At 33.8% G+C, this 25,340-nt stretch overlaps 1 pseudogene; it reads left to right on the top strand.

Annotated features, from left to right (window-relative positions):
• The first annotated feature begins 1,518 nt into the window (after nt 1-1,518).
• LOC149158384 (mannose-1-phosphate guanylyltransferase 1-like) lies at nt 1,519-25,223 on the top strand (annotated as a pseudogene).
• The last annotated feature ends 117 nt before the right edge of the window (nt 25,224-25,340 follow it).

Genomic DNA, 25,340 nt, shown 5'->3' with positions numbered 1-25,340 from the left:
ACTGCCATGGTCTACCCAGCAGTATATGGCACACATCCATCGGCACAATATCACAAGTTACCTTATCCTTATACCTAACAATATGAAACTCCACTTCGCACTGCTCATCAACCAACAGTTGATGTCCTTTTTGTAACCAAGACACCCAGCATGGGGTTGGGTGCTTCAATCTTTTTAAACACAGTTTCTCTACCATTTCAGTCGCTACCAGGTTGTCAATGCTTCCACTATAAATAATCAATTTACATCATTTCCCATGTGATTTACACAAAGTTCGGAACAGTGCTTTCCGCTGTGTCTGGTCAACTAATTCTTTAGTTGGTTTCAACAATACCTTGTTCAACACCAAGGCCTCTCCCATCTCAGGCATGTTCTCCACTTCTTGAGGTGGTGCCTCAGCTTCCTCCGATTGAGCAACATGTTCTCCTCTTTGTCCTTCTTGATCACTTTCATGACATTCAAAAGACTGGTGTCCCCACTTGTGACACTTGTAACACTGATAGGAATTTCCTCTACCTCTGCCATTACCTCTTCCTCGTTGGTAAGGCCTTCCTCCTCTAGTGTTACCTTCCTTATAAGTTGGTCCTGTATTTTTTGAACTGCTACCTTCTTCATTGTTGTTGGCAGTTTTGCCTCTACTAAAAGATTGTCCTCTTCCTTAGCCAGATCTACATCCTCTTCTAACATTCTGCTTCCTGGTGATCTTCTCTTCTGCTTTTAAAGCACTTTGATAGGCTTCCTCTATGGACTTGGGGGAGAGAATAATAATCTCATCCAATATCTCCATTCGTAATCCATTCACAAACCTCACTGTCTTTTTTGGGGTATCTTCGACATAACCCACTCGCAAATTCACTTTGTAGAATTCTTCTATATATTCCTTCACATTCATTGCCATTTGTTTCAGGTTCTATACTTATCTATATAGATCAATTTGATAGTCTTTTGGTAAAAACTTACTTTTCATCTTGGCAATCATCCTGTTCCATTTTTTAATGGGTGGCTTAATTCACCTTCTCCTTTCTGCTTGCAAACTGTCCCATAACAATGCTGCATGTCCCTTCAGTTTGGTGGCTGCAAACCTGACCTTCTTATCCTCACTGATTCCTTCACATTCGAAGTATTCATCCAACTCACTAATCCAGTCCAACAATACCTCTATAGATAAACTGCCATCATAATTTGAAAGCTTTGGCTTCAGTTTGGTACTTGCTAACAAAATAGACCTCAATAATTTTATCTCTGGCCCTTCCTCATCGGATCCATCCATCATAGCTGTAACTTCCTCTTCACTGTCATCACCACCTTCTAGATCCCTACGCCTCCCTGCTTCTACTGCTGCCAATCTGGCACTTAAGATCTTGATTTCTTCGTGCAATCCTTCATCGGCTACTCTCCAAATAGCTCTACCTTGACCTCTTCTTTCTACTTCCATATTTTTTCTGCCTTAAGGAAAGAGCTTGGCTCTGATACCAAAATTTGGTGACAATCCCCGAGACGCCGAGGTGGCAAGCCAACATGGAAGTTGGATTGCATTCAACTTTTCCCACGCTCATATTTGCTTGGGGTTTTAGGTAAGGTTTTAATGGGCAATTAATTCTCCTCCATTCCGAGGTGGTCTCGATCTGTGTGACACGGCTCTATGGTGTGGTCTGTTGTGGTTGGGTTGGTTACATTTCCACTGGTTTTGGTTCTGCTTCCCTGCATTCTTACCTAGTTTGTTCTGCAAGGAAAGGATGGTGCCCTGCCTCCCGTTGTCTTCTGGGTCCTTATTCAGCTCTAGTCCTCTGTTGTTTTGTTAACTGTGTGATGGTGTTTCGTTGGACCTGGTGGTTGCTTCTTGCATGGTTTTTCGAGGAGGTTTTGGGCTCTGTGGTCACCCTGGGTATGCCTTGGCTTCTCTATATTTGTTCACGGATATTTGATTTTACCAGGTTGACTGCACTGTTTTTAACTATTTTAGTGGTTGCATTGTTTTACCACGCCCTCTGTTCGACTCTCCCGGTGATGGCTTGATGGCTTCTGTCAACGTAATTCCTCTGCTCCAGTTTCAATTCTCTATCTCCTTTTACTTTTGCTGACAGCTTTGCTCCTGGTGAGCAGACAGTGGTCTTGTGGCTCTGTGGCCATGGTTATGCTCTGTTGGGTCTCGGTATTTGCTGGCCCTCTGTCTATTGGTTGTGCTCTGTTGTGTCTCAGCTTTCCTTAGATCTGGTGTCATTGGCTATGCTCTGTTGGTCTCAGTTTTGTGGCTCGGCTATGGAGCCCGGCCTCCTCCTCAGGTATTCGTTGTGGGTATTCATCCTACCCTCTCTCTATTCTTTATGATAGATTTACTGTTATGCTACCTCACTAATTCTATGTTTGTCTATGCAGGTACTCAACCCTCATCGCGGTGATTTCAAGGGTTTGGTGTTTGGGGAAAATGCTAAGGTCTTCGTCCTTCTGGTCCAGCTTTACGCAAACCGGGTAGGGTCCTTCCTGTTTACACTATGCTGTCATATATATTTTGTTGGTAGCAGTTAGGCTATGCTTCTGTCTGTTCTCGGTCTTAGTTGGTCTGTTGATAGGTGGTCTCCTGTGCATCGTGTCCTCTGCTATAACTTTTGTTTATGAACTTGGGAAAATTTTTATGTATTATGTCTCTGGCTGTTGGTAATGCTTCAGTCTCTGCTAAGTTTGGTTATTTCTGGGTTGTGTGGAACCCTCCTTGGCCTGTGTCGATTGTATGAGGACTGTTATGGATGGTTTTTGAAGGCTCTGTGCCTCGAACCTACGTGTGGTTACAGAATTTTATCTTTTTGTGCTACCGTGGACTTTGACAAATGTTTACACACACACACACACACACATATATATTGTAAATTTTCACTTTTAAATCAATAGCATTTTTTTGTGAAATACCTGGATGGGTAAGCTTCAATTTACTTTTTACAAATATGTTTCAAAGCTACGCTCTCTGGTCTCTTTTCCTCTGGATGGCAACAATCAACCCCACCTTTGTCTTTGGGTTGCCTATTTAAGTTGCTAGGAGCTTCATTCTGTTGAGGAACTACCTATAGTTACAATGTAGTTACATTCCAATTTCTAGTAGTTTGTTTCCTAACTTATTTAAAACCAATTTCTAATCTAACTACTGTTCAAATAAAAGGAAATCATTGGTTGTGATAGCCTTATTTTAAACATAAAATAAAATTAAACTAAGAGTGAATTTAATTTTAACCACTTGTCTAGTTGTGACCTCCCTAATTGGATGCTTCTGCATCACTACTCTTCTGCATATCTGAATTTTGAGATATATTTTATGCAATTTCCTTGAGGGTATCAACCGCTCCAAAATATTAAAGTAATATATATTTTTCTTTAAAATTTTCCTATAGTAACATAACATTAATATTGGCATACCTGAATATAGAATACTCTTACTCTTATAGTATGTCTCTTACAAGTTATGTACTTCAACCAACAAACCCTTTACATTTTCTGTCATAAAAGAACTTACTTGTGATTCTAATGACCTTGTTTAATCAAATCCGACAACATAATACGTTATTAACAAGTTCTACCAGTAAGTTTTGGTTACTTATCTGTGTTGTTCACAACTAGTCAAGAAGACAAACTCAAAATGGGACTATTCATCCCTTCCAATGGAACTGGAAATCACGTCCGCATTCCCCCCTAGTTGCCACTTCCACATAACTAGTCTCATGTACCTTTACAGATTATTCGCAGACCTCAAGGCCCTCTCAGCCCAGTATGGAGTATGGAGTATTCGATTCCCGATCTGATTTTCACTGTCTTCTAGCCAACTCTAAGACAACACTCCTGACAGTATTTACTTTCAATCTCTCTTTCATAAGGCGATTCTTCCTCCTCCTGGTGGCTAACCCCTTCTTTTCCCTCTTGAGATATTTTATCTCTAGGGTCAAGAATGAAAGGAGATAACTGCCCAAATGTATGGAAGTTATCAAATTTAGTTATTGAGCCCTCATGCATAGGCCATCTTCTCAACAAGTTTTTATTTATTTATTTTATTTATTAAACAAATAACAAGACTTTGTTATCAAGTTTAGCTTGCAGACTATTTTCCTCACGTTAACACTAAAAGTAAATAACAAAAATTACTTCAAAATCTGAGGGTGTTACATTGATCATTGTTTAAACTGCTATTTTAATTGACCTTTTTCGAATTTCTAGAAGGAAAGAAACGTTTTTCAAACAAAAATTTCATATATTAGATAATATAAATATAGCATTACAAGGTTGAACATAACATCCCAATACCAGCTTATCACCAAATGATCATCTTAACTTCTAAATCCAAAAAAACAAAAAAATAAGAAACCCTTGCAAAAAGGCAAACTTTTTTAATATTCTTGACAAGGAATTTCTCATATCATAACACCAACTTCCCAAATGAAAATATGGTAAGAAAGAAACTTGAAGTATAGAGAAAATAGTTTTTTGTTTTTGTTTTTTTACTTGACAAGGAATTCATCATATCAAAACACCAACTTCCCCAATTAAAATATGGAAATAAAGAAAATTGAAATATAGAGAAAAAAGACTTTTCTTTTTGTTTTTTTTAATAAACATAAATTTTTAAGAATTTTGTGAACATCAAAGACGTGCAAAAAAATCATAATAGGAAAAAATTATATATAATATGTTGAATATTTAAAAAATTTCTTTATTTTCCGCTTTGTTATTTTATTGCGTATAATATAAATTTAATAATTAATGTTTCATCATAATTTTTTATTATATAAATATTATTTAAATGTATTTTTTTTTTACCTCGTAAGTTATTTATTAAATATATTATTAGTTTAATGGTTTATTGTGATAGAACGTGTATATAGCAATTATCAAGTTTAAACAATTTATGAAATTTATTCGGAGTTGCGGAAAGACAAGTAGTTAAAATGACCGTGAAAATACTTTTTCCTTTGTTGTTTACTTTGGTTTTTCCATATTGTTTTTGGAAACTTTTAGAAATTTTACCTTCAAAATCAAAATATGTTTGAAAAAAAGAAGAGTTGCAAAATTAAGGTGTTGATACGTCATTGGGGAAAATACTGATGTCCAATATTGTAAATTTTATTTATTTGTCTTTTTTATTTATTTATTTATGTTATTATATAAATTTGAAATTTTACCAGGGATGTTTTGCTAGTGTTTTTATTTATTTTTTATAGTTTTTTTAATATAACTTTTTCATATTGTTTGGCGATTATAGAATATATCAGTAGTTTAATAGTTAATTGTGATAAGAATATAAAATTTTATTAATTCTTAATTTTAAATTTTATCAATTTTAAATTTAAGTGGTTAATTGTGATAAAATTTTAAATCTTAAATTTTAATGGTTATTAGACAAATTTCAAATTTCTACTAGAATATACTTTGATTCAAATTATCAAATTTTAAGTTACTCTGTTTTATTTATTTACTATAATATTGATATCTATAGCAACCAACTAATGACCAATATTTAATGTCAAAATAAATTTCGAAAAATATCAATAAAAAAAATTTAAAAAAATATATATCTTATTTTTAGGTTTCAATAAAATCAATAATATATAATTTTTGAATCAATTAAATATTATATTAATTATATATATATATATATATATATATATTTTAAACATTCAATTTATACATTGTAATTTGATATTCATTCATCTGTGTGAATATTTGTTATTACTATAAATATGATTATTTCAATAATTTTTTAAAATAGTTATTTAAAAAAAAAAACCAAAAATATTTATCTCATTCAAGTGCTTCAGATAAAAAATATTTATCTCATTCAGGTGCTTCAATTGCAGTGGCAATTAAAGTTATTATAGTGCCAATTGTATTCTAAAACATTTTGTTTGGTTAACATTTGAATTTTTGTGGAAGGCCACAAAAACATTGTTTTTTTATTAATGCAATAGAAACTATCCTGCTCTGGGAATAATAGAACTAGTATTCAAGGACTTGTAATTGAACTAACATTAAATCCGTTGCTATTTTTTGTATTAAAATGTTAAGAAATTTAATTATTCGTCATTATAGTCGTATGAAATAAAAAATAGTGAACACCTTTGAAAGCGTTGCATTGTATATGATGTAGTAATTTTTTTTATGTTTATTTTTAGCGAATATTGTTGTAGTGATTATATATGCGTTGAACTTCATCTGTCTGGTTGCCTCGCTATAGAACATGTTTGTTAAAATGTTTGCTTTTTTGTTAATATTTAGCAATTGAGATTGCCTTTTGAAATGTTTATGAGGCTGATGTTGGTTTTGTTGTAATTAGTCAATTGTATCATTGTTCTATTTTCATTTTTTTTTATTGGTTTAGAATTATTTTATTTTCTGGAAATGTTTGTTTGCTGCGCAATGTTTTGTTTTATCGATATTTTCAATCAAGAAGAAAAAGTTTAGTTTGGGATAAATTTGATATTGTTTGTTGTCAAATTTAATGAGTCAAGATTGTGGCCATTGTAATTTATAATTTTTTTGTTTTTCTTTGTAGTATAGAAGGTAATTTTTTTTTTATTCTCAAATAAAGTTGTTGCTTTTAATATGGATCTGGCTATTTGGAAATTTCTCCAGTTTGATATTATCACGTGTTTCGTGGGCTTGCTTTATATGCCTTGATGAAATTTAAGTTAGCTTGCAGAAAATGGTGTCGCTTTTGTACCATGGTTTCTCATTTTCTTCATTTTCAATGAATAATTCAATGTATAGTGGGATAGATGATTTTGTGCAACACACCTAGAATTTATTTGCATACAAAAAAAATTCATTGTCAACCCTTTTACAAAGACCTTTATAAATCTTGGAGCGGAAAGGGATGGTTCTTATCTTTTTTGGAAAAATGTAATCCAAAAAAATATGAATGGATTCAAATTTTGTCATTTGCAGTAGTGTTGACAAGGTTTGGAACAGGATGAAGCTTCCATATGGCAGTGTATCCCCACCAAAGGAGGCTATATTCTTTAAATCTTTTTTAGCTATATCTAGACAAAAATTATGAAGATTACCCTACATATGGTTCCACTATCCACTATTTGGATCTGAAAACAAACAATTGAGGTTATTTATTTGTTCCTATTGTTGACATATAATGTATGTAATTAGGGTTATAGATGAATCGACTTGTTTATATTGTTAGTAATGGTTCAACATATGTTGGGTCACTTGAAGAGACAAATACCTTTGAATTTGGTTGAGTCTCAAAAAAGCCAAGTTTGGAATGTTTTGAAGATGGTTGGGGAACAAATGGTCGTTGCTCGAATCTACCTCCATGGATATAAATAGTAAATGTCCAGGTTACCTTTTTTTTTGCACAACTGAAAAAAAAGTCGGAAGTGTAGTTAAAAGTATATAATTTGGTGATTGGATTGTGCAAAACAAAAATGGTTAATGTAGTGTCTGTGGTTGAAGCCTCAACGCTGAATCTACAAACGATTGAAGATTTTAATGATTTGAAAAAAAATAGAAATGTGTTTTTACTTATTCCAAATGTAGATTCTATTGTTGACATACCTCCACTACCCATGGATATATTGAATTAGCCTTTGAGGCATCAACATGTTTGTTTTTCGATATTACTAAAGCCCTTATACCTTTTTAATGTTTTTAAACCATTTAAAAAATTGTAATCCAGATTTTGAAGTTATATTAAGGACATAGCTGTGCTAAATTTGGATATGTTTGTTGGAGATTAGTTTTCTTTCTTGATATTTTGGAAAATTTACAATGCGGTTCGTATTTCTTTGTCTTTTTCAATATGTAGAAATGGAAAGTGTTTTCCACTTACTCGGAAGGAAGGTTTTGTTGCCAGAAATCCATAATTGGAAGAACTTCTTATTGTCTCTGATGAAAGGCTTGGAATTTTTTGGTTTTATACATCTCGATATACAATCTTTTTGTGTGAGCTCTTCGATTATCTACAAGGGGTTCATTGTTCCATGCGTTCGAGGTCTATGCTCGGAAAGCAGGGTTTGTCAATGTTTTTCAATGTTTCTATGGCCTAGTTGTACTATCCAGCTATACAACTATATGTTGTATGAAACAATGTTGTTGTTGTTTGTTTGGTTTAGAAACATAATTCTTGAAACATTCGCTGTGTGTGTCTATTCTCAAAATTAAAAGGCCTATTTGTCAGTATTTAAATTTAATTATTATCAAAGTTTAGTTCGTGTTTATAATTTTGGAACCTCGGGAGTTACATTTTTTTTTAAGATTTAAGAGTAGGTATTAGCCAACTAGGAAATTGGAAAACGAAATTTGAACTAAATTTAACTTCATCGTAGAAATCTTGAGCGAACGAAGAAGCAGGACTGGTGCGAAAAGACCTCGCTCCCCTGATACGTGTCAGCGAACAAACGAATACCAATTTCAGTTGTATCAGCATAATAAGGATGTCATTAGAGCGCGGAGAGCAGCTGCATACCAACGAAAAAATTGAGCTTCACAAATCGACAAGAAAGAGGTGATGTAAATCATAAGTATGAAAATAAGATTTCTTTAGTGCGAGGAAGAGTTTGCTTGGATGGTCGTTTTCCTGCATGTTTACAATGTCAAAGAATTTCTATTTTTGCAAGATTTACTAAGGGAACATTTTGTTTGGAAAGAGTGTTCATATGAATGACAATGGTCTTTTGTTTGGAAAGAGAGTGTTCATATGAATGACAATGGTCTTTTGTTTGAAAACAATGAAAGAAATGAAATTCTGGGAGATGACCAGAATGATGTGAATGGACAATTTTCAAAATCTGGTTTGTTTGTTGATGCTGACATGGTTCCTAAGATGGTTGAAAATTTTGGATATTTTGTTGGCGAAGAGGGTCGTGGCTTTCCTTGTAGCAACTATATAGTTGATATAGTTAGCCCTTTGAAATTTGTGCGTAATATTTTTGTTACAACAACGTAGGAAGTTCAAGATTTTTTCTTTTCCATTGTTATTTTTCTTGTTGATGTGAAGTTTTTACTGTTTTGTTTTTTTTTCATATTATTTTTTTGAATAATGTGGAAATGATTGACAAACAGATTCAGAACCAATGCAACCTTTATTCATTCCTGAAGGCTAGGCTTGAACACCAGCTTTCCAAACTTTTGGAAATGATGAAACCTATGGCCTCGCTAACCGTAATTCCGGAACCTTCTATCTTTTGCTGGAAGAACATTTCATTGTGATGCTTATTTGCTTTGTTGTTGGGTGTCTCTAAATTTCCCTGCTATTCCATACATTTTCTTACATTTTATATGTTTTGGAACATTGCATTTACATAGGAAGCCTTGATAGAAGTGAGAACCGTGGGTGTTGTGGAAATGGAGGAAGACATGCTATGATGGAAGATAGGAAATATGATTCGATTGAACAACTTGATATGTCTAATTTTTTTTTGTTGATAGTAATATGATTGCAAGGATGGTTGATAATTTGGGGCAGTCTGCTGGAAATGTTGGAACCAACATTTGCCAACATGGCTATGGAGAGAATATTGTTCATGCCAAATAATGTGAGGACACTTTTCCTGTTGGCACAGTACAGGTGGTTAATGCAAATTTATTTTAGAAAGGTTTTTTCCTTGTGAATGTTAAATTTATGTTGTTTTGCACATCTTTTATTTGATACTTTTTGGTAAACACTGCTCAAGTGAATAGTGGCCAAGAAACATGTTTGCAACCAACGCAACCAATATCAGTTCCTTGAGTTTCACTTGAACGATGCAACAATCAATCAAATGTACATTATATTTTTCTTCATTTTGTTGTTCAATTAAAAAATTTAACTTGTTTTGTAGACATTTCATTCTCATAAAGGTTATTTTTTTTCTGGGAAGAAGAATGCTAAGCTCTCACCAATGTAGAAGAATGCATTCCCATTCTTTTATGGAAAGAAATGATGTAACCAATGCTCCAATTCAATGATTTTTTTCACATCATCACAAGCCTAGGCCAGTGCATGGTAGAGAAAATGAAAGTGCTCCCTATCATTTTACAATAGACATGCTTGGGGTCCATAAAAACTTTTAGTCCAGGATTGATAGTTTATCTATTGTGCACATGTTCCAAGTGTGCAATGAATTTTATTTTGGTATACAATTTGTGAGATGGCATGAATGTCCCATTTGAAAAGATGTCGGAACGAGAAAGGTGCTCATCGCTTTTCCTGCTTTAACAACATGGATCCAGGTGAAAAGCTTGAGGTTCTAAGAGTTTTGACACAAGTTGAAGAGATGCTAATAGCGTGGGTAAACCCAATATTGAAATTTATTCGTTCTTGTGGTGGTCAATATAAATATAGAAGCCACACAATAATTTTTCCATAAGACATATCTTTGATTGTGAATAAGCTTCCATGACGTGTTGCGTAGCTACATTTTTTTATTGTGAGAAGATGAGGTGTTCAATCCAAATGCTATGAATGTTATGTAAAGAGACAACCTGTGATGGATGCATTTCTTTAAAAAATTTAAATGGAAAAGTAGTATAGGGATGTTGAAATTGAAATGGATTCACTTGTTTTTCTCCTAGAAAGACCTACCAATGTCTCTGACAGGTTACAATATGTTGATGGTGATGTTAATTAAATAGCTAGGATAGATGAAGAGATTGAAACAGATGGTTCTAATTCTTTGCACTGTCACCCGTCATCCTTTATTGCTCACCTTCCTAATGAATTTAGGGAAGTTGATCTAAGAAGATTTATTGAGAATGTAGATAGCATATCCTTTGAACCAATAGATTGATCATATATTGGTACATCTCCCACTAAAGAATATAACACTAAAGGATTACTAGACTTCGCATTTCCCACTTTATTCCCTATAGGTGATGTTGATTGCTGCATCCACGTATTTTCACTATTGAGGTGTTTGAATATGGTTTGCATCTATTGAGATATTATGATCAAATATTTGGAAGCCATCCTCAGTTTTTATATTTATTCTTGAATATGATTATGCACCATCATAGTTAGGGAACAACTTATTTCTTTTTGAAGAACAATATCCATGAATATGCACCTGTAATTGTTCGAGAGTTGCATCAACAACTTTATGATCTGCCAAACAATAAATTGGCTAAGAAATTAATGCTTTTTGGATCTTGTCTTAGGGGTGCAAGGGCTTATTGGACAAAGTGTCATTCTAAATTCACTAACATGATCACCTAGTGGGTTGCCCTATTTTGTTTCTTACATTGAGTGCAACTAACACAAAGTGGCCTAACTTGCATAGCCGAATGCCTTCAAACATTCATTGTCATCAACAAAGTGAGCATGCCAAAAGAATTGAAAATGTTATTCAGTACCTACATATAGTCTCTATGTACATATGCCAAAGATTCAATATCTTCTATGAGTTATTTTTGTAGAGATAACTTGGTGCTAAATAATTTTAGTGTAGGTTTGTTGTCGCTCCTTTTTAACTGATATTTTAATGTTTTGAAGAAAAATGTATGTTCTTATGGTTGGTTCATATATGTTAACTACATGTTTCAAATTTTGTCAGGTACGAGTGGAAACATAGAGGTTCGACTCACATCCATGGATTATTTTGGTTGCCTGAATCATCGGATATAGAAACACTAGATTGGTTCAACATCTCTATTCTTGGTGCAACAGAGTGATACTTCAAAAAGTATGTTATAGTCTGGAATCCGCGTGACATAGATTGTCAAAATGTCATGATCCTTCGAATTCTAAATGACGATCCATGTCTTTTAAATACTGAACAATTTTTTTCTTGCAATCTTGAAAAATATTATGAGCATTTAGTGAAATACGTCCAAAGGCATCTAAAATGCAACGTTGATTCCTATTTATGTAAAAAAGGGTTTGTTCTTTCATCTTGCTATGATTCTCCATGGTAGGTTCATGTTGAGTCAAAATTTTACATAGATGGAAAAGGGGAAAAAAGTATCAATTGACATGAAACAACGACTGTTTAAATGTTCAAAATGTCGATCTTTTAACGATGTGGCAATCAAATGTTCATTGCCAGTCAGTTGCCTCTTGACATGTAGTTTTGAAGCATATTGCAAATATGATTCAAAGGTAAAGCGAAGATCATAAAGCTATTACAAAATGTTGACCAGAGTTGTTGGTGTGAGTGAGTGTGAGGTTTCTCTATTATCTATGAATGGAAGGTTTCTTGCTGAAACTTTTGTTGAGCATGACATTGGAGATCAAGAAACCTGCCATGTATTGCTGAAGTTCCCTCTTTTTGTCTGTAGTCACAATTTTTCCCTGTTGAATGTTGGGAAGAAAGTGTACCAAAGGCTTTTGTTGTATTCTCATGAAGTTTTGTGTAGAAACAATTTCTTTCAGATTTATCAAACTTGACCCATATTTTTGGAACATTTAAGCTTGATAGAAACAAGAAGATCATGGAGTTTTGATGCCAAGTGTAGGGAGGAGCCATGGAGGCCATGAGATATCCTTGTTGTTATTCGTCTCTTTCCATGGTTTTGTGTTATTGTTATTCCTAATGAAGAGTCAGAAGAGTTTGAAACCATTTTTTGGAGTGATTTTCTTTTATACAAGCAGTTTCATGACATTTCTTTAGATATTGGGTTTTCAACTCAAGGTATCATTAAGAATTGGAGGACTTTGAGATATCACACGTGGCATGCTGATCAAGCCCTGTTTCCAAATGAAGGAAATGAAGAGGATGTTGAGCCCCTAATACATGAAGAAAATGTTGACTGAGATTTAGAAGAGTGGAAGGTTTTTTCACGGTTAGTTCCTCCAAGCTATGTAAAAATTTTAGACCTTGATAATTTTGGTAGAAGGGACTCTCATAATCATTATAACTAGAAGGAAAAAAATGGTCTCAAACTATTTTTTAGAACATGGGATCCATTTTGTAAAATGTGTGCAGTCTACAAGTGTTGTCAATGGTGGCTTAGTTGGGGACACATATTTGTCACCTTTGTCTCTATTAGAAAAACAACTAGCTACTTTCTAAATTATGTTTTGACAATTTATTATGGTGGAAATGACGGTGCTTTGAAAATGACTATTCAAGGTACCGCTACAACTGGTAACTATTCGTTCATTCACTGTATTTATCATTCTTTTTTTGCTTCAACAATGGATGACAAAATTCCTTTATTATCGCTCACTCCTATTGTTTCTTTTAACACACGTTGAAAAAAATAGATTTTTCTTTAAAAATTCATATAAAAGATATGAAACCACTTTCCAGACAGGCTCTTGTAGTATTTCAGGAAGAAGTAAGGGACATTTGATATGTATTTATTGATGATATGAGATTTATAGGTCCAAGGCTATTCATAGAGATGGATTCTCATTTGCAACAAGCCTTTCATGAAAACACGGATTCTCCTTATGGTGGTAGGTCCATCATTCTTGTGGGCGACCTTAGCTAACTGCCTCCTGTTAGGGATAAACCCTTGTATGTATGTAAAACAACTAGGAAAGTTTTGTGGGAAATCTTCAACATTGTTGTGACTTCAGAAAAAAAAATTATAAGCAGCAAGGAGATGATTCGAGACAAGCATGTTTTCACAATATTTTAACCAATATTAGAAATGCAAATCCTTTTCTTGTTGATTGGGATTTTCTTATGACACATATTGATAGTTGCTTGGATTAACAAGAAAAGAGTTTGTTTGATTCTTATGTTCACTTGTTTACGGCAAATAATCTCGTCAATTTGCACAATCAAAAAATGCTTAAATCATTAAATTTTCCTATTGCAATATCTGTTGCAGAATGCAATAGAAGAATGTAAATAGGTGACAATGATGATGATGCATTGGATTATGAAGTGTTGTTATGTCCTGGAGAGCACATAATGTTAACATGTAATTTATGGGCAGAGGCTGGCTTTGTTAATGGTGCACTTGGATATATTGAAGATATCTTCTTTTTGCCTCTTTCACAGCTTCCACAACTTCCATAATTATTTTTGAAAAGTATTATGGTATTTCATTTGATAGGGGTTGTTGCAAACATTGTGCACATTATGATTTTCATTAGGGGGAATCTTAGACTGATTCCTTTGAAAATGTCATAGGCGTTCACAATACAAAAATCATATGGGATGGATTTTCAACAAGCCAATGTAGATATTAGAGATAGAAAAAGCAGGGTCTAACATTTACAACTATATCAAGGGTGAAATCGATAGGTGGTTTGCAGATTTAACCGTTTTTTTATTTTCAACATTATTATAAAATGCAAGACAATGCATATGTTACACTTAGAAAGAAAGAGGAGGAATACAATTTAGTGTTGATGAATACTTTTATGTAATTGTTGTTGTTGCTTGCAATTATTTGTATGCACATTGATAAGTTGTTTTTTTTGCTTGTTGATCATTTGAATGGATTTGTTGATTGGAAAATTGAAAAATTAAATCATTGGAAGAAATTTCACGGGTCAATAATTTTTTTGTGGTGATGTTGATGATTGATCGGTTACATTCTAGCTATTTCCACTTTCTTTTGTCCTTGTTTTCAATCCTATTAGATTTATGTCTAATTAACTTTTCTTATGGATTTTTGTCATATATATATACTTACTTTCATTGTATATTTTTGTCATTGAAATGCAGATATGGAGAACAATGATGACATCTATTACATCTCAGTGATAAAAGCTATTGTAGAAACAATAAATTTTATTGCATATATTTGGAATAGGATTGATAGAAAACATGACTTCCATCTTGTTTTTGTTGATGAACATATTCATGTCCTTCATGAAATGAAATCAGATGTGGAATACTTGTATCATTTGCACCAGAGAGAATCTGGAAGGAAAACAAGAAGGGACTGGTTAGAAAGCGTGAAGTGTTGTGATCATTATGTTATTGATTTGAATTGATGCTACATTTGTCATTGCTTTGGGTGTGTTTTAGAAGAGGCTAGCGTTTAATGTGTTCTAGTGGAGTGTTTAAAGTTGAATTTATTGATATAAAGAGAACCAATATATCTCTTAATCAAAATGTTTCATTGGATTTTTTATATTAATATCTTGAGTTTATTATTCCATTTAGTGGAAAATATCAATCACTTGTATTTATTAATGTAAATGATCATAATTGTAGAGTATAATATTATTCATAAAGTTTATAATATTATTCCCTTATGTTTAATTCATTGACAATAATTAATACAAAATTATGAAATAAACGTATCTATGATTTTAAATAAATGTATTAATAAATTGTTATTTTATTTTTATAAAAGTTTATTTCATAATTTATTAATTTTTTTATTATAATTAGTTAATTTTTGTTTTGAATTAATTATTATGTATTAAATGAATATTAATATATTTATTGTTATTATATTTATTTATTATTATAGTAGTTATTATTATTATTTTTAATTATATGAATAAATATATTATTATGATTAATATAATATTAATAATATAATAATAATTATTAATAAAATTAATATTTCTCTTAATATTTATAATATAAATAATTTAATTAATAATAAATGATAATATTATTAATAATTTTAATTCTTAATATTATTGTTAATAAATGTATGTGGTTGATATATGTTTATTTCTATTTATTAATTATATTTATTAATATAATTGTGTTAATTATTTTGTGTTTTGAATATTTGGTTAAAATTTGAATTTTAGCTTTTCACTAAATTATACATTTTTATTATTTAACTTTTTTAATATATAAATAAATTTAGTTAAAAGAAATGAAATTATGTAGCATTTAAATTTATAATTGTAAGGTATCCTCTTAATTTTAAAATAAATTCCAAGAAATAATATATAATAATATACTACATTTGCCTAATGTATATGAACGTTTACATGATCTCTCTGAAGATGAACTATATTAGTTGGTTCTAAGATCGACCACATCATATCAATATTATTAATTTGAAAGACTTATCTCTACATTATTGATCACAAAAATCTTAGATCTAACAATATCAATATATATATATATATATATATATATATATATAATGCCCTGAAATTACATGTCACTTTTTCTTTGTTTTTCCTTTTAAATCTCTTATGCCGACACATTTATTTATTTATTATAGAGGACGTTCACTGCACATAGTGTTGTATTAGGTGTAAACCATATACCTTTATGAGAAGGCCGATGGAATTGTTAACGTGTTGTAGTCAAATCTCCTCATCAATGGTGTCTCGCACTATAAATATATTAGTTTATTTTTTTCGAAAAATGATTATTATTTTGTTAATGCAATTATATTATGATTCCCTACAGGGTTTTGGATTGATAGTGAATGGGTGCACTATTAAGACACTCCTTGAGATTGATAAATAAGAAGAAATTTTATTAATCAAAAATCATTTTTAAAATATACATAATTTGTCAACATAATGCATAGCATTAATTATTTTATGTTTTGAGTATTTGGTTAAAATTTGAATTTTACATTTTTAATTAGATTATACATTTTTATTATTTAAATTTTTAATATATAAATAAATTTAATTCTTAAAATCGTAAAAAAACGTTAGATTTAAAATTGTTAATCAATGTGGTTGTTGTTTAATTATTTTATATTTTGAGTTTTCAGTAGAATTTGAAATTTGATATTATTTAATTATTTTATGTTTTGAGTGTTTAATTAGAATTAGAATTTTAACGTTTCGTTATATTATACATTTTTATTTTCTAAATTTTTATTATATAAATAAACTTAATTCTTAAAATTATATAATATATTATTCAAATTTATAATTCTAACCTATCCTCTTAAATTTTAAAAAACATTCATGCAATAATATATGATGTATGATGTTTGATTGTTGTATGGGTTAGCTCAAGTGGTAGTGGCCGTCGAAATAAATCACGAACCGGAAGTTTTGGGTTTAAATCTTGAGCTATCATTCCCCTCTAACAAAATATGTAATGTACATGAAAATAAGAGAATCCTACCAAACTTTAAAAAATATGATGTTTAACTAACATATATCTCTTGATATAGTATCATGTAAACGTATACATTGGTTTCTTCGTTATTTTTTGTAAACGTATACATTGGTTTCTTCGTTATTTTTAAATCTCTTGCAGACACATCAATTTATTTATTATAGGGGACTGTCACTGCACGCAGTGTTGTATTCGCTGTAACGCCCGTATACCTGTATGAGAAGGTCGATGGAATTGTGTCGGTATTCAAATCTCGTCATCAATGGCGGCTCACTCTTTATAAATATATTAGTCTATCTTTTTTTTACATTAAAGAAAATGATTCTTTACTATTTTCTTAACGCAATTATGTTAGGACTATTTTATATTTTGAAGTTTTTTTAATGTATTTTAAAAAAAACACACAGATTTTAATGTTTTTATGTGATATTTGCTGAAGATTTTGGCTTAAGTAATGAATCACCGAAGAAAGTGTATTTTTAGGTTAATTTTATTAAAATTTTAATAAATATTTATTAAAATTATAATTTTGAATAAGGAAATTTATATAATTATTATTTTTTTAATATTAAATTTATTTATATGATTAATTAAAAGAATATTTTAAATTTAAAAAAATTTAATTAAATAACAAAAACTTCTAAAACCAATCAAATATTATTTTTTTGTGTTGAGGTGCATTACACAATTAGTATGAGGGTGATGTATAAGTGTGTCATGTCTTCAAAAAATAATAAAAATAATTTTCACTAATGTTCATAAAAACAAAAACAAAAAAAAACAAAAATCAAATAACCATATAAATAAATAATTACAATGAAGGTGTTCCTCTGCTTGGTTTGGCTAAGGAGATTTAGGCAATGACATAAGCGTATTTTCATTTCTGTCATTCCTATTAAAATCTGGCACGTGGATAGCACTCGAGCACATTCAAACCCACCGCCACCACTTGATGAGGCTTCAACATTGGAGTTCTAGGACTCGTTTTAGGCATCTTCGCCTCTTGTTGATTAGCAGAGGAAAATGGTCAGAAAAGCTATGAGAAGTAACAAAATACCATGAAGGCCCTCATATTGGTCGATGGTTTTGGAACTATGCTACACCCTTTGACATTGGGTGTCCCTAAACCTCTAGTTCACTTTACGAATAAGCCAATGATTTTGCATCAGGTAAAGCTAAGAAAATTGTAAAAGTAGCAATGATGAAGGAGGTTGTCTGTTTCTTGTATGGAAAATTAAACAATTTATTGGATTTCAATTTTTGAGCAAATTGAAGCACTCAAAGCTATCATTGTTGTTGAAGTTATGTTGAGATTCTTGAAGGTGTTTGAAATGAAACTTGGGATTAAGATTACATGTTCTCGGGACACAGAGCCCATGGGCACTATTTGGCCTTTACCTTTTGCAAGCGACAAATTGATAAATGAATATAGGGAGCCATGGTCGATTTCCATACAAAACATGGAGGAGAAGCATACATCACAATGACCAAGCTACGACTTGTTGTCCCACATAAAACCCCTTCTCATTTGGAACCATTTTCCTTGGTTTGTTTTTTCAAAGGAATGTCTTTGCAAAATCCAAATTGCAAGGGAGTTTCTTTTCATAATTTCATTATGTAAATTTTCTCTTCAATTTTTTTTATAGTTGGTAAGGTAAATAGTAAATAATTAATATCTTGAGCTAGGTTGATGAACCCTCAAAGTATGATGTTGTTATTCTTCATAATTTCATTATGTAAATTTTCTCTTCAATTTTTTTTATAGTTGGTAAGGTAAATAGTAAATAATTAATATCTTGAGCGAGGTTGACGAACCCTCAAAGTATGATGTTGTTATTCTTGACGAGGATATTGGGAAGGTAGAGAATTTCGTTGAGAAGCACAACATATTTGTTGGTTGATCTAGGTAGATATTGGTGGCCACCCACCTATTCCACCTAGAACTCCAGTCACTTTCATCCATTTCCTTATTTATTGCGGCATTTACTATTTTTAGCAGTTTTTGTGTCCTAAAATTTCATAGAAGTTTTTACCCCCTAAATGGTGGTTTTTTGAGGTCCGGAGTAGGCCTGTAGACATGCCTAAGGCTACAATCTTGTTGCAAATTCTATAGTACCAAGAGAGATATTTCGAACAAGGTATTGTACTTGCCAAACAAAGATAATATGACCAAGTTACAACCCTAGAAAGTTGGTTGCACATCTAACCCCTATGAGGCCCACAAACTCTTGGCATTCCATCTCCCGGGGTTAGGTTTTTGGTTCTTTAGGGTTTTCCCCTGATGTGAGATAATAAATAGTCCCTTAGGCCTCATTGTAACACAGTTAAGAGGCATGTAGCTGCCACATCTCTTCTCAGAGATAAGCTACCATCGCCTTATCTAGGTTATTTCCATTTTTTTGTAAGCATATTTCAATATTTGATATTTATTAAATGAGGTGTTATATCTGTTGCATTTTTGTATTTATGGTTATATCTAAAAAAAATTACGTTCTTTTTAAGTATGGATTAATGGTATCACAACGATCTACTTTTTCTCTGTTTTTCTTTACATGTCCCTAATGAGGTCGGAATATAAGGAGTTAGGGCTCGAACTAGTCAAACCTTCGAAAGACTAGCCTCACAAATCCCAATGGCCTCCCATGGCGGAAGAGAAGAAGCGAAATATATTCTTTCAAAATCTTGCTCGAAGAAGACCTCGAGTGACAGAGGAACGCGATTGTGGAAAACTTTGCCCAGATCCTTCAACAGCTACACAAAGGCGATGCATCCTCTTCCAGCAGCCACTCTGGAAGCACCACACTGTTTAAGGTACAAGTTAACTTTGACATCCCCATATTTGAAGGCTAGATAGATGCAGATGTCGTAGATAAATGGTTAAATTTTCTAGAATGATATTTTTTTGTTCATGATCTTTCCAGCCAGGAAAAGATTACTTTTGCACTTCTCGAAGCCACCCCCTATGTCAAGGACTGGTTGGAAGCCTACTATGAGAAGAAGAACAAAATTTCTCCCTCACTATTTTCAGCTTTACCTACTTGGAATTTGTTCAGGGATGCCATCAAGGATAAGTACTACCCTGATGGGAGCTATGAGGATAAATACATAAAGTGGACCACACTATGGTGGGTAAGGGATGAAGACATACAAGAGTTTACCAATGTTTTTCATATCCTTCACACGAAGTTGGGTATGAAGGATTTTGAGCGACATTTGGTACTCAAGTACCATGGTTGTCTACACAGGTACATCTAGGACGAGATGGAGTTCCTAGACATCTCCTCGCTTAGCACGACGTAACAATACACTATCAAGATTGAGAAGAATTTTAAACAAAAGAAGTGATACTTTGGATTTGTGAAACTGAAGCGAGGGAAATGCACCCCCAAACAATAAACCAAAGGGAAAAAACAAGGTGGAGCGACCCAAGACAACCCACCAAAGCTGCAAGCAAAGAAAAACACCACAAAGATAAAGAAAGACACAGGAAAGTGGTGTGAGTTCCATAAGGGCTCCACTTATAACACAAGTGAATGTCAAGATAAGAAGTCATTGGTGGCCAAGCTGAAGGCTTCCGAATTAGATGCATGTTCTGACTCTAAGTCAGAAACCAACAAAGGGAATGACAAACGGAAGAAAATCATTAAAACGGAGCCCAATGCCACCATGGCCACCACCAAGATCCATAAAAGTGAGCTTGAATATCCAAAGGAGGGGGAATGCCTCTTCCACTCATAGATGTTGGTGAAGGGTTCTCCCCTATAGTTCATTGACGACAGCGGGAGCCAAAATAAACTCATTTTAGTAGAGGTTGCGAAATGGTTGGGCCTACTGACTAGAACACATCCGCAGCCATACACCATTGGGTGGCTCCACCAAGGACGAGATCTCCACATCATCCAATAGTGTCACCTTCTATACAACATCAAGCCCTATATGGATGAGGTATTGTGTGATGTTTCTCCCCTTCAAGTTTGTGATTTATTGTTAGGACAACCATACTTGTGGACGCAAAATGTTGTCTATGAGTCTAGACCCCGGTCTATGATTATTACTTTGGGGAATAAGTTGTACAGGATACCATAGGTAGCCTCGCTTATCGCCATCACTTCGATCTCTACAAAGCAATACATTAAGATCACTTCACTGACCAAGAAATTTGGTTTCCTTATGATTTTCCCTTAGGGAAAGAAGAAGATTGTATCCACGACTTCCAGACCGGGCTCCTTTGCATAGCAGCAACAAATGGACAAGGTCATGAAAGAATATACAAACATTTTCGCCTCACCTATAGGGGTACCTCTTCACTATCAAGTCAAGAACTCCATCAATCAGACCTCGAGTGCGTTGCTACGAAATGGACCAATTTATCGACACTCTGTTTTGGAGAACAATGAGATCAAGAGGAAGATTGAGGATTTGATACAGATTGGGCACATCTGACCAAGATCATCACCCTGTGGGAGCCCGATGTATTGGTACAAAAGAAGGAAAGGACATGGAGACTTTGTATTGACTATCGGGTGTTGAACAAGATCATTGTCCAAAATAGGTACCTAATCCCATGGATTGATGGCCCTATAGACCAGCTCAAGGGGGTCAAATATTTCAGAAAGATTGACTTGAAGTCTAGTTATCACTAGGTGCCTATCGAACCCTTTGATGTGTGGAAGACTGCTTTCAAATCGAAGATGCCCTTTTCAAATGTTTGGTCATTCCCTCACAACATTCATGATATTGATGGAAGGAATATTGCAACCCTTCACCAATGCATTTGTGGTGGTGTATTTAGATGAAATTGTAATATTTAGTCAGAGTTGGGAAGAGCGCCTCCACCATATTCGGCAGGTCCTCCAAACCCTACGACAACACAAGTTGTGTTTGAATTTGGAGAAATGCACTTTTTGCATGACCTAGGTTAAATATCTAAGGTACATCATTGATGAGTAGGGTGTGCATGTGGACCCAACCAAGATACAAGCCATTCACGATTGACAAACCCCAACCACTCTAACAAAGATTCACAACTTTCTTGGTCTTTCCAATTTTTACCAAAGGTTCATGTTGGGGTTGTCTCATATCACTTGGCCTTTAAATCAAGTCACCAAGGTCAAAGTGAAAGAAAAGTTCTTTTGGTCTGAAACCCAACATATGTTGTTTTTCAAGTTGAAGCATCCCTCTTCTTGACACCAATTCTCACAGTGTTAGACCTAAAACAACCATTTGAGATTGAGATAGATGCCTCTCACTATGCCATTGGTGCATTTCTTACTGAGCAGGGGCATTCGGTGGCTTACCACGGAGAGACACATTCAGGCACAGTCTGAAAGTATCCCACCTATGAAAAAGAAATGTATTCCATTGTGCAGGCCTACCTCCAATGGAAGCATTACATTTTAAGGAAGGAAATATTCATCCACGTAGACCACTGACCCCTGTAGTTCATACAAACACAAAGGAAGTTTTAAAAGGATCGCCATCAGAAATGGTCCACATACTTACAACATTTCCTTTTGGACATTAAGTACAAGAAGGGAAACACCAATAATGTTGGAGACTGCATCAACCAACCACCAGCCATGGCATTGATCACTATGCTCGACTCTCATGGGTACAAGACATTACGATGGCGACATCTTTACAAGAGCAATCTAGAATTCGATAACACATACCACACACTCCTAGAAGGTAAGATAGTTCCAAATTTTCACCTTTCGGATACCCTGTTATGCCACCTAGGACACATCTATGTTCGTTCAAGTGAGGGTACCAATATTATTTCGAAGGCACATTTCAGTCGACTTGCTGGACATTTTGTAGTAGAGAAAATAGTAGCAGTATAATAAAAATATTTCTATTGGTTGAACCTTCGTTAGGATGTTAGGAAGTACATTAGATCATGCACTACCTACATCATTTCCAAACCAACCATCAAGAAGTAAGGTCTATATAATCGTCTACCTACTCCTCCTCAACCTTGGGAATCCATCTCCATGGATTACATTTCGGGCCTTCCTTCTACTAAGGATGATAATGACTTTGCTTTCATGGTCATTAATACATTCTCTAAAATGGCCATTATGGATACCTAGAAGTAGAGTATCAAAGCATAGGCCACTATTAAGCTCTTCTTTGGGTGAGTGTGGGTACACTTTCGGAAGCCATAGTCCATTTTCTTAGATCGGGACAACAAATTCTTGAGTGCATATTGGTCAAGTCTCTGGTCAATGCTGGATACCAAACTTATTAAGTCCACAACTTTCCACCCCTAAATTGATGGCCAAATAGAGCTCGTCAATAGGATAATCGTCCATATTCTACGCATGGACAACTTGAAGAATCTACACGCATGGGATGAAATCCTCCCCTATGTCTAGCACATATACAACAGAGCTCTCCATAGCTCAATGGACCACAACCCCTTTCAGGTAGGGCTGAGATTTCAACCATTATGTTCCATTGATGTCGTCATACCATTTACAACTACTCAGGTAGAATCGACTCAAGTCCAGTCTGAAGCCGACAGGGCTAACAACTTCTTTGACTGCATTAAACACATCCAACAACAGGTCCAAGATATATTGGACAGAGCCAATGCTAAGTATAAGTAGTGCCATGATTAGCATCAGGTTCCGCACATGTTCCAGGTGGGCAAAAAAGATTGGCTACACTTATAGAAGGAGTGCTTCGCTGAAACCCACTGCAAGCTTCGCTCACTCCAATATGGGTCATACACCATCACCAAGATTTTAGGGGAAATTCCTTCAAACTCAACATTCCACTATTCATTGGTTTGCATCCAATTTTTTATGTAGACCACCTTCGACCATGCTTTCCACCATTGCTGGACACATCCAACATTGGGGAACAACTCACACCAATAGAGCTAAACCCAAACTACATGGAATAGGCCACAACTGATAATATCATGGACATGTAAATCAAGAACACTCATAAACAGAGAATATAGCTATATCAAGTTGTCAAAGAAATCCAACTCCTTCACCATGATAAGTGGTTCACTAGGGACTAGGGTTAAGAGAAAATTCCTCACCCCATGGACACTCTACACGTAATGGGGATGATTGCTTCATAAGGAGGAAGGAGTGATCCACGTGGATATTGGTGGCCACACCCCTATTCCATCTAGACCTCAAGTTGAATTCATTTCTTTCCTTATTTATTACAGCATTTACTATTTTTAGCAGTATTTTGGGTCATGAACTTCTGGAGCAGTTTTGACCCCATAAACAACATTTTTTTGAGGTCCGTAGTAGGACCATAGCCAAAGGCTACGGTCTATTACAAATCATGTAGTAATAGGAGATATCTTTCCAACAGGGTATCATACGCACCAAACAAAGATAATATGACCAAGTTATGACCCCAAGAAGTTGGCTACCCAACTAACCCCAATGTGGACTAGAAACTCTTTGTGTTCCATATCCTAGGGTTAGGGTTTTGGTTATTTATGGTTTTCCCTTCATGCTCAATAATAAATATTCCCTTCATCCTCATTGTAACATGGTTCAAAGGCATGTAGCCGCCACATCTCTTCTTAGAGATAAACTACCATCGCATGAGCTAGTTTATTTCCATTATGTTTGTAATCATATTTCAGTATTTGATATTAATAAAATAAAATGTTATTTCTACTGCATCTTGGTTTTTATGGTTATATCTGTAATTTGTAGAATTTCTGTTTAAGTACGGATCATTGGTAACAAGATTAGTGTGTGAATCTACCTTCTGAACCCTAGTTTTTTGGGATGAATTGAGCTGAGACCCACGTCCATTGAAAATAAGTGTTCCCAAAAATTGTATAGAAGAAATAAATCTATGCTATGGTTTTACCTAGTTTCTGGATGGATATTGGGCAACCCAGAGATTATACTTTGGGCATAAGGATCTACTTATATCCTCTTAGAATAAACAACTCGGATAAATTAGTAATTGGGGTTAACAATGTTGGAAATGTGATTGTTGACAACAATGGATGGATTTGTGAGGGTTGCTTGATTACGCTAGATGTGGCCATTGGCCCCGTTTGTGTGATTGAGGAAGGAGTGAGGCTATCACTGTGGACCATTATGTGTGGAGCATGCATTAAGAAACATCTTATATGTCTAGAAATATCAACGGTTGGCACTTTATTGTTGGTCAATGGGCTCACACTGAAAACATGACCATATTGGTGGAGGATGTTCATACTTCTGATGAGGTATAAAACAATGGAAGTGTGGTCCTTATAAAGAAATAAAAACCAACATTCTCAAGCTAGAAAATTTCATGTGATTGGAAATATGGGGAAAGCCTGGTAGCTAATTGCTTAGTGTAATATTAATGATACTTGTCCATGTCATAAATTTTAGTGGTGCGTAGAAGGGATAATGATGTATGTTGTATTCTTAT

Source organism: Pinus tabuliformis, chromosome 5_2 (genome assembly GCF_031772625.1).
Source record: "Pinus tabuliformis cultivar Carrire ecotype Pingquan chromosome 5_2, CPIR1, whole genome shotgun sequence".
Classification (NCBI taxonomy): Eukaryota; Viridiplantae; Streptophyta; class Pinopsida; order Pinales; family Pinaceae; genus Pinus; species Pinus tabuliformis.
Note: the sequence above shows the minus strand (reverse complement) of the source record. Positions and strands in the feature narration are given on the sequence as shown.